The sequence below is a fragment of the Narcine bancroftii genome, chromosome 1 (assembly GCF_036971445.1).
Source record: "Narcine bancroftii isolate sNarBan1 chromosome 1, sNarBan1.hap1, whole genome shotgun sequence".
NCBI classification, from domain to species: Eukaryota; Metazoa; Chordata; class Chondrichthyes; order Torpediniformes; family Narcinidae; genus Narcine; species Narcine bancroftii.
In genome coordinates, this window is record NC_091469.1 from 256,474,359 (window position 1) to 256,487,143 (window position 12,785).

Below are 12,785 nucleotides of genomic sequence, written 5' to 3' on the forward strand. Positions count from 1 at the left end.
GCTGCCTGACTTGCTGAGTATTTCTAGATTTTTCTGCTTTAAAAAAATTCTATTTGCAGCATCTTTGACTTTTGGACACATTCCACTGCTATTTCATTCAAGACATCAAAACAAAAATATGATTAGCTGAAGGCCAAATACAGTACTGAGCCCCATTGTATTCTTCTTGTGATGGCCTTCCAGCCTGAGAGAGGCCTCTTTCTGATCTTAATCAACCATCTACATTAATACAATTACCTCGAATCTCCGAGCTATTACTTTATGTAACAACATTATCAAGAACATTTGGAAACTGAATTACACGATTTCCAGGTTTCCTTATCTAGCTTGTGAGCTGCAACATTAATTAATGTCCACTTCATTGGAAAATAGTTCATGATATTATTGTCAAAGTGCCCCATTGCTCAAGTCTAATAATGGAATCCAACATTTTGCCAACAATTGCTTCTCTCCCTCCTTCCTTGAAGAGCCATGCAAGAAGTTCTGCAAGTCTCACAAGATATCATGTTGGCTATAATTTATGAGAAAATTATTTTAGTTGTAGAATCATTCAACATGGAAACAAGCCTTTCAGCAACACCCCTCCCCCCCACCATGTCCATTAAGCTGTGAAGGTCCTAACCCTTCTCATCCCATTTTCCAGCACTCAACTCCCATGGCGTTAGCTTTGTTAAATGCTGTGTGAGGATCTGCCTCAACCACCCCTTCAGCCGGGGCATCATTTTCATTGCTCTCCATGGGTAGGTAATATTGACAGTCCATTTTAGAGATCACCTCACAATGTGACAAAGGATTTTCACAGAGTTTGAAAGCCAGACTTTATCTGCCTTTCAAGGTACAAGGTACAATTGCAAGGTGGATTGGGTGGGGTCTCGACTTGCCCATCTTCGACCCACCCAAGTAGGTAGTCTCAGCAATGGAGCGTTTTTGACTCATCTTTTTGGTTCTGTGTGAACATGCAAGCCAGCTTCCCAAAATGGATCAGGTCTCTGGGAATACCACAGCTCTGGTTTCCAACACCCATTCAATGATATCAGGACATTGAACCTGGGAACTGGGGGTCAGTGCTATTGGTATCAAGACAAAAGTCTGAATTAACAAACTGCACAAAACAAAAGCACAGAACAGGACTCTCTCCTTCAATACATATCCCCTTTAACCACTCTCTCCAGCATCGAACACCTTAGTTCTTGCCTCAACGACAAGATATTTGAGAGGCCGGCATTTAAAACGAAACTGTAAAGTTAATGCTTATTTCCAGAATCTGCACAAGCAATTTAGAAGTTGCACGATGAAAGACAAGAGTGGAATTAGCTTCACAGCCGAACTTCAGTGTGGAGGTGAGAGACCAAGTGGAGGAAGGGCGACTGGACGCAGCGAGAAAATGTGTGAGGAGCGAGTCGGGTCGTTCCTGGTGAGTGTGCGCGCCTCAGACACGCGGGAGGGGACTCGGCTCAGCGATGCAGGTGACTGGGGGTGACGATGAGACTCAGTGGACGGGGTGTGTTTGGCTGTGTGAGACTGTGGGGGGAAAGGGTGGGTTTTCCTGTGTGCAACAATGTGCGTTTGCTTCAGTGTTTGGGGGAAGGGGCGTGTGTGCATGTTGGGGGGGGGGGGGGGGTAGAAGATGGGGTGGGATCGATAATCTCCCGAGTAGGAGCTCTCACTCGGTCCAAGCCACTTCCGGGAGATGCGTTTCTTGGGAAAAGTCAGAGAACAATCAAACAAGTGAAAACATCCCGCTTCAGCCACCGAGTCGAACAGGAACTTACCCTGGAAGAATTCCAGGCGACTCCTTGCTCTTCAATCGCCCGGGGAAGCAGGGGAGAGGAGAGCGAGCCCGGGGCAAGGGCGAGCTTCGTGTGGCGGGCTGGAGAGAACGATCGCTCGCTCGCTGCAGCCTCACTCCATGTGGTGGGCGTAGTCGCGGCTGCTCTGGCCGCTTTCCTTTTATCCCCCCTCCTCCCGCAGGTGGCTCCTCTTTTGGACTAATCCCAACACTTCTAATCCTGACTAAAAATAGAAAGAAAACCTGCAACAAATTGTGGGATTTGACATTGTTCAGCCCCACCTTAAACCAGAATGCAGGAGACCCCTACTTCACCAAGGGAATCAGCGGAAGGGGGGCTATCAACCGGCGGCTGCGCTTCGACAGCCTGCATTGAGATAGCGCTCACCACCATTCTCACTTTGACAGCGTGGACACTTCACTTTGAAGGGCTCCGTGGAAAAGAAATGTTATTAGCTCGGACTTTGGGAAGCACGTTTCCTTTTCTCCGTCGTTTCATTTGAAGGGTCGGGGTTTTCCATCACCTTCCCACCCATCAGAACACTGGCCGAGCCGAAAGCAGCGGGGCTGCAGACTGCGAGCTCGGCAGCCGACACCCGAGGCATTTCTGAAAGCCTGCGGCTGCCCTTTGTCGAGTCCCTCGCATCTGGAAGTGGACGATGGTGAACCGCGCTTCCAAGTTGGGACCCTGGCCCTGGATGGCAGCGTTGACTAGAGAGTCAAAGTGAAACTAAAAAGAGGAACGTGTAAAGTCAATCTATGCGGGCGGGCGAGTCGTTATACAATGCCACTTCAAGCTCGGAGAGTTCAGCAAAACACAAGAACTCAGCCGGTCAAGCAGCGCCTGGAGGCTAATACAGTATATTAGCCCTTCCTTAAGGCGTGAGTGAAGAGTGACAGCGACTGAATTAAATGCTAGGGAAATAATAGGAGGGAGAGGAGTCCAGACCAACAGACACAAGGTGTTAATTGGATGTGATAAGAGGACAGGTGAGAATGGATTTTGGCTCTGTGGAAGCAGACAGCACCCTCCAACCTCATGGCATTAACACCGACTTCTCCAGTTCCATTACCACCAACAACCTCATGGCATTAACACCGACTTCTCCAGTTCCATTACCACCAACCTCATGGCATTAACACCGACTTCTCCAGTTCCATTACCGCCAACCTCATGGCATTAACACCGACTTCTCCAGTTCCATTACCGCCAACCTCATGGCATTAACACCGACTTCTCCAGTTCCATTACCACCAACCTCATGACATTAACACCGACTTCTCCAGTTCCACTACCACCAACCTCATGACATTAACACCGACTTCTCCATTTCCATTACCACCAACCTTATGACATTAACACCAACTTCTCCAGTTCCATTACCACCAACCTCATGGCATTAACACCGACTTTTCCAGTTCCATTACCACCAACCTCATGGTATTAACACCGACTTCTCCAGTTCCATTACCAACAACCTCATGACATTAACACAGACTTCTCCAATTCCATTACCGCCAACCTCATGGTATTAACACCTACTTCTCCAGTTCCATTACCGCCAACCTCATGGCATTAACACCAACTTCTCCAGTTCCATTACCGCCAACCTCATGGCATTAACACCGACTTCTCCAGTTCCATTACCGCCAACCTCATGGCATTAACACTGACTTCTCCAGTTCCATTTCCACCACCTCATGGCATTAATACCGACTTCTCCAGTTCCATTACCACCACCACCCATCTTCTTCCCCCGACTCCTCTAGCTCTCTCTCCTTCCATGGAGCCAAAAATCAATTCCCACCTTTCCTCTTATTGTATCAAATTAACGCCTTTTATCTGTTGGCCTGGACTCCTCCGCTTCCAGTTCTTCCTGTTTTGTTTCCCCAGTTTTTAATTCAGTCTTCACTCATATCTTGAGGAAGCATTGGTAATATACTGTATCTTTATCTCCTATGGGCGCTGCAAGATCAACTGGTCTTCCAGCATTTCTATATTTTGACTACAGTCACAGGTTCTGAAGACGTTTGTGTCTGCACCCCACAATTCTCCATATAGAAATGAGTTTAATAAATGAGTTCTGGTAGCTTTGGCAGAAAGAGCAACGTTACCCAGGCTACTAAGAGAAACATCTTAATTTTCCAATGGTAACATTAAGGATTTTATGACAGACCTGAATCACAAATAGGCAGACAGAATTTTAATTTAACAATACCTCTAAAAGGCAGCTTGCCAGCACTGAGGAACTTTAAGTCTATTTGACTCAGGCAATCATGATCTTTAATTTGAAGAATAATAAATACTTGAGTGTGATTCCAGTGGGCAATTATCCCAACAAGGGTTTAACAGTAAGAGCAAAGGTTTACCCACTTTAATCATTACCTTGAAACCCAATAAAAATCTTCATGATCACAAAGGTGATACCAGTCTGGACATGGAAAAACTGTTCCCACTGTTGGGCAAGTCTGAGCAAGGTTAGACACATGTTAGAAAATTACTATCATGTAAAATTGTTGCAGGGGCTTTAATTGTGCAGAATGGTAACAACATGGAGATGACTGCAGCATTATGTGCAAACTATTGGAGAGGATTCTTAAGGATAGGATTTACGAGCATTTGGAGAAGAACAGTCAACTGAAGGATAGCCAGCATAGCTTTGCGAAGGGAAGGTCATGCCTCATGAGTTTAATTGAGCTTTTTGAGGTGGTTACAAAATAAATTGATGAGGGTAGGGTGATAGATGTGGTCTACATGGATTTTAACAAGGCATTTGACAAGGTTTCCCCGTGAGAGATTCATCCAGAGAGCCATGAAGCATAAGATCGGTGGAACCTTAGCTGTGTGGATTTTAAAAATTGGCTTACAGGTGGAAGGCAGAGAGTAGTAGTGAAAGGGAATAATTCTATCTGGAGGTCGGTGACTAGTGGAGTGCTGCAAGGATCTTTTCTGGGACCCCTGCTCTTTCTGATTTTTATCAATGTCCTGGATGATGAGGTGGAAGGATAGATCAATAAGTTTGCGGATGGCTCAAAGGTTGGAAGAGTTGTAGATGGAGCTGTAGATTGTTGAAGGTTACAAGAAGATATAGACAGGATGCAGAGTTGGGCAGATGAGTGGCAGATGCAGTTCAATCTGGATAAATGTGAGGCGATGTATTTTAGAAGGACAAACCAGAAGGCTGAGTACAGGGTTGATGGCCAGCTACTCAAGAGTGTGGATGAACAGAGAGACCTTGGGGTACAAATCCATACATCCCTGAAGGTTGCCACACAGGTTGATAGGATAGTTAAGAAGGCCTATGGGATGCTGGGATTCATTCATTGGTGGAATTGAGTTCAAGAGTAGAGATGTCATGTTGCAACTCTACAAATCCCTGGTAAGACCACACTTAAAGTATTGTATTCAGTTCTGGTCACCTCCTTATAGGAAGGATGTGCAAGTTATGGAGATTTACCAGGATGTTGTCTGGATTGAAAAACAAGTCTTATGAGGCAAGGTTAGCAAAGCTGGGACTTTTCACTTTGGAGTGTAGAAGGATGAGAGGAGACTTGATAGAGGTCTACAAGATTATGAGAGGCATCGATAGGGTGGACAGCCAGCACCTGTTTCCCAGGGCAGGAACAGCAAACACCAGAGGACATATGTACAAATGAAGGGAGGAAAGTTTAGGGGAGACATCAGGGGTGTTTTTTTTATGCCGAGAATTGTGGGTGCCTGGAATGCCTTGGCAGGGTGGATGGTGGAGGCTGAAACATTAGGGGCATTTAAGAGACTCTTAGACAGGCACATGGATGAAAGAAAAATAGTGGGTTACAGGCTAAGGTGGGTTTAGTACTTTTTTGTAAGAATATATGGGTCAGCACAACATCGAGGGCTGAAGGGTCTGTACTGTGCTGTAGTGTTCTATGTTCTTATGTAAAACATCAGAAATGGGAGCAGAAGTCATTCATTCAGCCCCTCACCCCTGCCCTGCCATTCAATACTGATCAGATTTTTAAATTTAAATTTTAATCTAAATTTTTAAAAATTTGGATATACAGCACAGTAACAGACCATTTTGACCCATGAACCCATGCTGTCCAATGATACCCAATTAACCTTCAACTCCCAGTAGGTCCCGAATGGTGGGAGGAAACTGGAGCTCCTGGGAAACACTCACACAGATATGAGGGGAAAATGTACAAGGTCCTCACAGATAGCCCAGGATTTGAATTTTGGTCCCCAATTGCTGGTGCTGCAACAGTAACCACTATGACGGCCATGTCATCTCATCTTGACCTCCGCTCCAAATTCCTACCCATTTCCTTCAACCTTGACCAAAACTCTTCTTATTTCAGCCTTGAATGTATTCAGTGATTAGAACTCCTCATGGTTCTTATTGGTCAGCTCCTTAATCTCTGAAATTAACCTGGTGAACTTTTTCTGAACCGACTCCAAGGCGGATCTTATACTGGGCAAAGATAAATGATAAAACAATGAGATGGGTGTTACAAAGATTAAAAACAACATTACTGTTGACAAATTGACAAATTATTGTTGATAATTAATCCAATTCCTTTTATTCCTGACGTTTGATCAATGTGATTTTCAGTCTGTATCCTGTGCCACTCAGATGAGTGCCTTTTCAAGTGTGGTTCCACAGTTATTTTCAAAGTTACTCGAAGATATCCTTGCAAACCAGCCCATTCAAGCAATACACCAGGTTTTCTACAATGTCTTTACAAGCTGTTTATCTTAGAATCAGAATTTATTGTCATGAACAAGTCATGAAATTTGGTGTTTTGTGGAAGCGTCATAGTGTAAACATACATATTATAACCATCTTACAATGTTACTATAAATTAAAAAAAAATAGTGCACAAAAAAAGTAAGGTAGTGTTTTTGGTTCATTGATTAATCAGGAATCTGATGGCAGCAGGGAAGAAACTGTACTTGTGCCATTGAGTACTCATCTTTGGGCTCCTGTACCTTTTATCCCCAATGGTAGCAGAGTGAAGAGGGCATGGCCTGGGTGGTGGCAGTCTTTGAGGCTAGAGGTTGCTTTTTTAAGACACCGCCTCTTGTCGATGTCCTTGATGGAGTGAGGTCTGGTGCCTGTGATGTTACAGACCAAGTTAACAACCCTCTGGAGTTTATTCTTGTCCTGACAGTTGGCGCCTCCATACCAGTTGGCGATGCAACCATCCAGAATGCTCTTAACCGTACACCTGTAGAAGTTTCTGAGAGTTTTCAGTGACATATCGAATCTCCTCAGACACCTCACAAAGTATAGCTGCTGGTGAGCCTTCTTTGTGATTGCATCAATGTGGAGGTTCCAGGTCAGAATCTCGGAGATGTTGACACCAGGAATTTGAAGTTCTTGAGCCTCTCCACTACTGAGCCCTCGATGAGAACTGGGTCTTATTCCCCTGACTTCCTTCTGAAGTCCACAATCATCTCCTTGGTTTTGCTGATGTTGAGCACAAGGTTGTTGTTGTTACACCATTCAACGAGCAGATCTATCTCCCTCCGGTACGCTTCCTCATTGCCGTTTGTAATTCTGCCAACAACTGTGGTGTCATCAGAAAACTTGTAGATAGCATTGGAATTATGCCTGGCCACACAGTTGTGGTTAGAGCAGTGGGCTAACCACACATCCTTGGGGTGTGCCTGTGTTGATAATCAGTGAAGAAGAGACATTGTTTCCATTTTCTACTGACTGTGGTCTTCCAATGTGAAAATCAAGGATCCAGTTGCAGAAGGGGTACAGAGGCCTAGAGTTTGTAGCTTCTTGACCACAATTGAGGGAATAATGGTATTGAAGGCCGAGCTGTAGTCGATAAAGAGCAGCTGTATGTATAATCTGATTTTTTCTGCAAACTCACATTTTGCCTCTCTGCATGTTTCCAATCCTGCTATAGTCCATCCTGAAGTGACCCTGCGCAATACCAATCATTCAGCCCAGATCTTGCTGACTCTGGACTCTGGACAACACCCACAGTTCTCTTATGTCGAAACCTGCCGTTGTTCACTGAGACCCAATCTAATGGGCCTCAAGAAACCTACTCAAGAATGCTTCAAACTACCTCAATATCTGAGAAAATCCCACCATTGGCATGTAGAAGTATTTATAAACTGCAAAAAGAATGTGTGATGAATGTAAACATTTGAAAAATATATTTAAACATTGACAAATCAGCTAAAACAATCATTAAATGAGCCTCAATTAATTAAAGTATCTACATTCTCCTTGCTTGTTTTTTCCTCAGCCCATACTGCAGCTGACCTGGTGTGAATATTGGAGTATCTCCTGCACTGCCATTGTATTCTTTGTAACTGCATCGCAGAAGGAGGCCATATCTGCATGGTACCTATTTAGAACAATGATGTAAATTATTTAGAAAGTTGATGTATAAAAAGTGATATATCATCCATTTTGGTTTTGTGAAATTTGAAAAGAAGTGATATAAAATTATTAAGCCTTGCAGAATCTTCATAATGCCGTTAAATTTCCTTAAAGTGTGTTAGTCTCATTATTTTTTTTATTTTCGTCAGTCATATTTAATTGTTCTGATTTACCTGCTAAACATCAAGGATATCACAAAAGACATATTCTTTATGCAAGGATGCTCCACATATTATTCCTGCAGCTTGAACACTTCCATGGATTTCAATGCTCTGTGGAATTCCAGATGTCACAGAAATTATTCTCATCCTGTATCATTGTTATCTAACTTTTGGCAAAAATTTTCTCCATTTGAGTCAATTCTTCTGCTTCCGTGGGCGAAGCTCGCAGCAAAACTAGCACTAGGACTCACCAACCCAAAAGGGTTAAGGATCTCTTCTCCTTCCTTCTACCAATTGAAGTAGAATGATTAAGGGCAGGAGGCACCCAGATCTACCTCTAATGACCCTGTTTCTTTACTATCAGGCCATTTGTCCAATATTAAGGTTTACACGAGTCTCAAGAAGTGACTTCATCTTTGGACTCTGCAACAAACTGCACCCTCCTTACCTTACCTACTCCAACCCCTGGCTCGAAGGGAAGCAGATTGTCTTCAGTATTGTTGAGCTTCTAAACATGTGCCTCATTTGATCTTGCTTCTGGTCTGAGCCCCTGAGCTAGGGATCACAGCACCAGGATATTGGAAATATTATTTAGAACCAAGATCAAGAAAAAAAAATCACTCAGAGACTTGTGAACTTGTGGAAATCTTTACCAGAAAAGGCACGGAAGGCCGAGTCATTTATACATATTAAAGGAGGCACTACATACATTTTTTTACTGCCATAGGAATGAATGGATAAAAGAAATTGGGAACAGTTATGATGTGCTAAAGGACAAATGGCTTGCTCCTGCTCCTGTTTTCTATGTTTCCATTCCTCTGTAAACTCAATTAATCCAAAGCTCCTTAGGCCTCAATCCTCTTATAAATTTCATTGCTGGCAACCTTTCCTCACCAGGTTCCATCACACACTATTCTAATCAAGACACAGAAATGCCGGAGGAACTCAGTATGTCTCGCACCATCCATAGGAGGTAAAGATATATTACCAATATTTCGGGATTGAGCCCTTCCTCAAGGCATGAGTGGAAAAAAAATAGTCACCTGAATTAAAGGTTGGGAAAGAAAATCGGAAGAATGGGAGGGGGAGGAATACAGACCAACAGACAAAAAGTATTAATTAATTGGATATGATAAGTGGAAAAGCGAGAATTGATTTTGAGTCTGGGAAAAGAGACAGAGGGAAAAGGAGTGGGAGAGAGAGCCAAAGCTAGAGGAAGTGGGAGGGGCCTTCTAACTGAAGCTGGTGAAGTTGATATTGATGCCATCTGGTTGGAGGGTGCCCAGTCAAAAGATGAGGGATTGTTCCTCCAATTTATGGGTGGTCTCAGTCTGGCAGTGCATGAGATCATAGACAGACAAGGGAATGGGGTGGGGAATTGAAATGGGTGGTGGCTTCTGGGAGATCCCCGCTATTACAGCAGACAGAGCTGAGGTGCTGAACAAAGTGATCTCCCAGTCAGCGCCCAGTCTCTCCAATGTAGAGGAGACCACATCAGGAACATTAGATGAAGGAGATGACCCCTTGCAGATTCACAAATGAAGTGTTGCTTCATTTCCCTTCCCATCTATCTCCTTTTACCAAGTCAAAATCAATCCTCTTACATCCAATATAAACCTTTTCCCTGTACTCTTCTTACTCCCCCCATTCTTTCCCTTTTCTTTCCCCAGCCTTTAATTCAGACTCTGTTTCTTCACTCACACGTTAAGGAAGGGCTCAGGCCTGAAACGTAGTTAATCTATCTTTACCACCTATGTCACTGCAAGGCCGGCTGAATCCTCCAGCATTTCTGTGTTTTGACTACAATCATAGCATCTGCAGATTTTCATGTTTCACGCATTATTCTAACACACACCAGATGCCAATTTCCAGGCATCATCAATTTAAAATTTTCTTTCTTTTGTTTAATTACCTTTCTAGTGTTTACAATAGTTCCCAGTATTGTGAAAGTTGGATTAATGTTATGAATTGCTTGCTATGTTCTTGCTGTACAATTATAAATCTTAAGAAATATTTTAGTCTGAACTGCATGGTGTGACAAAAGTGCAGAGACATGCAGAGTGGATAATATAGACAATCTCACATAGCCAAATACTAATTGTGAATTTCAATCCTTCCGTTCATAGTAGGCACAGAGATGGGAGTTTTGATCAAGGGGATTGTGGACAACAGCAGTGGAGCCAAATTTGCATTTCACTGTGAATGTGAGAAGAGAGAGTGGGAGAAAGTGTGAATGTCACAGACTTCTGTTTTCCCATGGATTAACGTGTGAACTAGTCACATTGTAGGAAAAGGTCCAGTTCATTACACAAAATTAAGTGTTGCTCAGCAGAATCTGAAATGGCATGAGTGGTTGAGTCACATAAAGGCAAAGTGTCATAGGTATTCTTTGCATAATTTTGTGTTATTCTATTGCAATGTTTTTTTTCTATAGGTATTCTAAATTTAGTGGCTGCACAGCTCTAACAACACAGAACTAGTGAAGCAACATGACAGTAATTGAATGGTGGACCAAGTACGGGGCTGAATGCCTCCTCTTGTTTCTTTTTCTTATGTTTTCACACTCCAGAGGGTCAATAAACTACATTTTTAAATTAATTGTCTAAAAATTTAATTTGTATATGCTAAACCTCCACTCACCTCTTGGAAAGACGGTGGATAGAATCTGAGGTTTCAAAAGAGAATTGGATACAAAGTTGAAAAGGAATCATTTCAATGTAGAAGTTGAATCTTTTTTTACAAAGGTTGAATTAGAATCAAGTTTCAATGGTGATTCAACAGGTCAACTTTCAATAAGAACCAAAGTTGGACCAGTTTTTAGTTTAGAGTGGTGAAGATATTGTGCAAGGGTCAATGTCTGTAGAGAGAGAAAGCGTAAGTGGGGTTGAGTTTTTAAATAAAGGTGAATTTGGACCAGAGTTGACTGGGGAGAGATGATGGACCAGGAATGAGTTTTATAGAGAGAGCACGTTGTTTAGTGTTTTGATCAGAATGAAGTTTAAGGGCCAGGGAGCCTGTTCTTAGTGTTGCATTTTGTTACAGACTTTGATTCTGGTCAAACCCATTCTAAAACTTTGCAACTATTTTTTTACTGAAATTAATGAGCAAATGCAGTTAAGAATAATTGGCCTTTGATCACCATTGCACTTGAATATGTTAATTAAACATTTATAACCAAGAAATAGGCCAAAGATTTTTTGAAACAAATCATCTTTTATCCATTGCAACAATAAAACTTCATACATGATGAAGGTTGACCATTTAAAAAGATGTATATAGATTACCAACCTGTCTGTGGATTGAGCTGCTCAAAGACCTGCGCAGTGAGGGCATTTGGAAGGTTAGTTCAGCTGAAATGGTGCCAAATTTGGGGACAGGGCTCTGAAGTGGATGATCAGATAAGATTGCATTGAAAGGGTGGAGCAGGCCTGAAGAGTGGAATGGCTATCCCTATTCCTGTTTTCTGTGTTTCCATTCTTTTGCATCCTCAGATTAGTCCAAAGTGCCTGAGATGGGCCAAAATCATCTATAAACCTCAACTTTACTGCTGACTTCAATTCCTCGCACAGCATAACCCTTACACTTTGGGTGCAAGTTCCCTAGCGTAAATACTCTGGAGAAATGGTACAAAAAGAAATGCATGCAGCACTATTGGAAGAAATAAAACAGCTCGATCGAGCTGATATTTCCTTGGGCGCTCCAGTTTACTCCCACATTCTTCACCATTATACCCAGGAGGGCTACCATGCCTGGTCATTAGAAATGGATGGGTAACACTGTTGAAGAAGGTACAAGAAGGAAAATATTTGAATTATTTAACCATGTTTTAATGTTTGTATGTTTGTATTTTGATGTTTTAATTACATTTAACAGAGCATTTCATAAGACATAAGGCATAGGGGCAGAACTAGGCTGTTCAGCCCATTGAGTCTGCTCTGCTATTGAATCTCTGTTCTAGGCAGACGTCATTTTATTTTGAAGTTATGCCCTCTCGTCCTAAACTCTCCCACCATGGGAAACAACCTTTCAATATCTACTCTGTCCATGCCTTTCAACATTCAAAATGTTTCAATGAGATCACATTCTTATAAATTCCAACAAATACAGGTCAAGAGCTGTCAAACACTCCATATATGATAATCCTTTCATTTCTAGAATCATCTTAGTGAGCCTCATTTGAACCTTCTCCAACATCAGCACCCTTTCTTAAATGAAGAACCCAAAACTGCTCACAATTCTGCAAATGAGGTCTCACAAGTGGCTTATAGGGCCACAACATCACATCCCTGCTCTTATATTCTATTCCTCTTGAAATGAATGCCAACATTGCATTTGCTTTCTTCACCACTGGTCTCAACCTGCAAGTTTACTATCAAACAAATTTTAATTTTACGAAGTTATTTACATTAATTTGAATAATTTTTAAATGACTCCACTTGAGATATC

At 42.4% G+C, this 12,785-nt stretch overlaps 1 protein-coding gene across 4 annotated transcripts in view; it reads right to left on the minus strand.

The window, feature by feature from the left end:
• LOC138741764 (proline-rich protein 5-like) overlaps positions 1–12,785 on the minus strand; it is a 162,767-nt gene that overhangs the window by 140,989 nt on the left and 8,993 nt on the right. The window contains exon 1 of one of the 4 annotated variants that reach the window (XM_069896072.1): positions 1,773–2,463. The exons of the other annotated variants lie outside the window; for them this stretch is intronic. The gene's annotated coding sequence lies outside the window, so the exon portion shown is untranslated. Of the gene's footprint in view, positions 1–1,772; positions 2,464–12,785 lie in introns of those variants that run through there. 4 annotated transcript variants of the gene reach the window in all.